We start from the raw sequence: 4,618 nt of genomic DNA on the forward strand, positions 1-4,618 counted from the left end.
AGAATTCCAGGAATCATGCAATGTTAGTCTAAAGCTTTAGTTTAAAGAAATTAGACATGGCTAGCCAAGTTTCAACAGGACATTACATTCAAGAGCTAAATTGATGAGAATCAATCAGCTTTGGTGATGATAAGTACATCACCTTGAAACTCTAGAATTCATTCTTAAAAATTCTGAAGAAAAATACCTAACCTAAGCAACAAGATGAACCGTCAGTTGTCCAAACTCAAACAATCCCCGGCAACGGCGCCAAAAACTTGGTGCACGAAATTGTGATCATCAATGGCGCCATCAACATGGTACACTCAATTGCAATCTCAACTCTTTATCACAACTTTGCACAACTAACCATCAAGTGCACTGGGTCGTCCAAGTAATAAACCTTACGCGAGTAAGGGTCGATCCCACAGAGATTGTTGGTATGAAACAAGCTATGGTCATCTTGTAAATCTCAGTCAGGCAGATTCAAATGGTTATAGATGATTTATGAATAAAGCATAAAATAAAGATAGAGATACTTATGCAATTCATTGGTGAGAATTTCAGATAAGCGTATGGAGATGCTCTGTCCCTTTCGTCTCTCTGCTTTCCTACTGTCTTCATCCAATCCTTCTTACTCCTTTCCATGGCAAGCTGTATGTTGGGCATCACTGTTTTCAATGGCTACAGTCACATCCTCACAGTAAAAATGTTCAACGCGCTCTGTCACAGCACGGCTAATCATCTGTCGGTTCTCAATCAGGTTGGAATAGAATCCAGTGATTCTTTTGCGTCTGTCACTAAGGAGCAGCCTTCAGGAGTTTGAAGCTCATCACAGTCATTCAATCCTTGAATCCTACTCAGAATACCACAGACATGGTTTACACCTTCTGGATTCTCTTAAATGCCGCCATCAATTCTAGCTTATACCACGAAGATTCTGATTAAGAAATCCAAGAGATAAACATTCAAGCCTTGTTTGCTTGTAGAACAGAAGTGGTTGTCAGGCACTCGTTCATAAGTGAGAATGATGATGAGTGTCACATAATCATCACATTCATCATGTTCTTGGGTACGAATGAATATCTTAGAACAAGAATAAGTTGAATTGAATAGAAGAACAATAGTAATTGCATTAATACTCGAGGTACAGCAGAGCTCCACACCTTAATCTATGGTGTGTAGAAACTCCACCGTTGAAAATACATAAGAACAAGGTCTAGGCATGGCCGAATGGCCAGCCTCCCAAAGAGGGTTCAATCATCAAAACATGATCGAAAGATCTCCTTAAATACAATAGCAAAAGGTCCTATTTGTAGAGAACTAGTAGCTTAGGGTTTACAAAGATGAGTAAATGACATAAAAATCCACTTCCGGGCCCACTTGGTGTGTGCTTGGGCTGAGCATTGAAGCTTTCATGTGTAGAGACTTTTCTTGGAGTTAAACGCCAGCTTTTGTGCCAGTTTGGGCGTTTAATTCCCATCCTTGTGCCAGTTCCGGCGTTTTATGCCAGAATTCTTGAGCTGACTTGGAACACCTATTTGGGCCATCAAATCTTTAGCAAAGTATAGACTATTATCCATTGCTAGAAAGCCCAAGATGTCTACTTTCCATCGTAATTGAGAGCGCGCCAATTGGGCTTCTGTAGCTTCAGAAAATCCACTTCGAGTGCAGGGAGGTCAGAATCCAACAGCATCTGCAGTCCTTTTCAGCCTCTGAATCGGATTTTTGCTCAGGTCCCTCAATTTCAGCCAGAAAATACCTGAAATCACAGAAAAACACACAAACTCATAGTAAAGTCCAAAAAAGTGAATTTTAAATAAAAACTAATAAAAATATAATAAAAACTAACTAGAACATACTAAAAACAATGCCAAAAAGCGTATAAATTATCTGCTCATCAAATAGTCCATATTTTGCCCGAGATTTGGTGGCCCAAATAGGTGTTCCAAGTCAGCTCAAGAATTCTGGCGTAAAATGCCAGAACTGGCACAAGGATGGGAGTTAAACGCCTAAACAGGCACAAAAGCTGGCGTTTAACTCCAAGAAAAGTCTCTACACATGAAAGCTTCAATGCTCAGCCCAAGCACACACCAAGTGGGCCCGAAAGTGAATTTTTATGTCATTTACTCATCTTTGTAAACCCTAAGCTACTAGTTCTCTACAAATAGAACCTTTTGCTATTGTATTTAGAGAGATCTTTCAATCATGTTTTGATGATTGAACCCTCTTTGGGAGGCTGGCCATTCGGCCAAGCCGAGACCTTGTTTTTATGTATTTTCAACGGTGGAGTTTCTACACACCATAGATTAAGGTGTGGAGCTCTGCTGTACCTCGAGTATTAATGCAATTACTATTGTTCTTCTATTCAATTCAACTTATTCTTGTTCTAAGATATTCATTCGTACCCAAGAACATGATGAATGTGATGATTATGTGACACTCATCATCATTCTCACTTATGAATGTGTGCCTGACAACCACTTCCGTTCTACAACCAAACAAGGCTTGAATGTTTATCTCTTGGATTCCTTAATCAGAATCTTCGTGGTATAAGCTAGAATTGATGGCGGCATTCAAGAGAATCCGGAAGGTCTAAACCTTGTCTGTGGTATTATGAGTAGGATTCAAGGATTGGATGACTGTGACGAGCTTCAAACTCCTGAAGGCTGGACATTAGTGACAGATGCAAAAGAATCACTAGATTCTATTCCAACCTGATTGAGAACCGACAGATGATTAGCCGTGCTGTGACAGAGCACGTTGAACATTTTCACTGAGAGGACGGGATTGTAGCCACTGACAATAGTGATGCCCAACATACAGCTTGCCATGGAAAGGAGTAAGAAGGATTGGATGAAGACAGTAGGAAAGCAGAGAGACGAAAGGGACAAAGCATCTCCATATGCTTATCTGAAATTCTCACCAATGAATTGCATAAGTATCTCTATCTTTATTTTATGCTTTATTCATAAATCATTTATAACCATTTGAATCTGCCTGACTGAAATTTACAAGATGACCATAGCTTGCTTCAAACCAACAATCTCCGTGGGATCGACCCTTACTCGCGTAAGATTTATTACTTGGACGACCCAGTGCACTTGCTAGTTAGTTGTGCGAAGTTGTGATAAAGAATTGAGATTGCAATTGAGCGTACCATGTTGATGGCGCCATTGATGATCACAATTTCGTGGACCACCCCTTTACTCCAACATGGACATAAGTGGAAATGAACAGTCCAGAAGGACTCTGGGGTCATATGCTAACCCCATTACTGCTTCATATGGGAGTAGTATATGTATACCCTCCATTGGAGTTAGTAGTTTTGAGTTGAATCCTCAGCTCATTATTTTGGTGCAGCAAAGTTACTAGTATTCCGGTCTTCCATAAGAAGAACCTACAGAGTTTCTGGCACAGTTTTTACAAATTGCTGACACAGTACATGATAAGGAGGTAGATCAGGATGTCTACAGGCTATTACTGTTCCCATTTGCTATAAAAGACCATGCTAAGAGGTGCTTAAATAACCAACCTAAGGACAACATAAAGACATGAAAACAGCTGTCAGAAAAATTTCTGAATTACTATTTTCCTTCAAAATGGATGACACAGCTAACGCTGAGCATCCAAGGCTTCAAACAAGGAGATAATGAATCTCTCTATGATGCCTGGGAGAGATACAGAGAGATGCTAAGAAAATGCCCCTCTGAAATATTTTCAGAGTGGGTGCAGTTAGACATCTTCTACTATGGGCTTACAGAAAGAGCTCAGATTTCTCTAGACCACTCAGCTGGTGGATCTATACACATGGGAAAGACAATAGAAGAAACTCAAGAGCTCATTGATACAGTTGCCAGAAATCAGCATCTGTACCTAAGCAGTGAACCTTCCATGAAAGAAGAGGCTAAAACAGTAACTGCTGAAATGAGTCCTGCAGAACAAGTTACAGAATTCAATCAGCAATTGAATTTTCTAACAAAATAGTTAGCCAAATTCAAAGATATGTTACAAGAAACAAGAATGGCTAATATGAATATGGAAGTGCAATTGAAGCAAACAGAACAACAGTTATCAAAACAAATAACAGAAGAGTGCCAAGCAGTTCAATTAAGAAGTGGAAAAACATTAAATACCTCACTTTAAGACAACAGGAAGCCAAGAAATGAGCAAACTACCCAAAATCCCTCTAAGGACAGTAAGAGCTCAGAGAGGAATAATTCTAGCGCTCAAACACCAGAGAATGGGTGGAAAGCTGGCATTGAACGCCCAAACCATGCTCAGTCCTGGTGTTCAACGCCAGAAACAAGCAACGATTTGGCATTGAACGCCCAAAGGGAGCATAGTTCTGGCGTGCAAACGCCAAAAACAAGTAAGGAGTTGGCGTCTAACGCCACTCCAGCTTCCACCCCTGGCATTCAAATGCCAGTGAAAGATCAGACACATACAAGTGCTGATAATAACCCATCTAAAAAGGCTTTTTAACCCACATCCATAGGCAATAAATCTGCAGCAACTAAGGTTGAAGAATACAAAGCCAAAATGCCTTATCCTCAGAAACTCCGCCAAGCGGAACAGGATAAGCAATTTGCTCGCTTTGCAGACTATCTTAGGACTCTTGAAATAAAGATTCCGTTTG

This window comes from Arachis duranensis, chromosome 6 (genome assembly GCF_000817695.3).
Source record: "Arachis duranensis cultivar V14167 chromosome 6, aradu.V14167.gnm2.J7QH, whole genome shotgun sequence".
NCBI lineage: Eukaryota > Viridiplantae > Streptophyta > Magnoliopsida > Fabales > Fabaceae > Arachis > Arachis duranensis.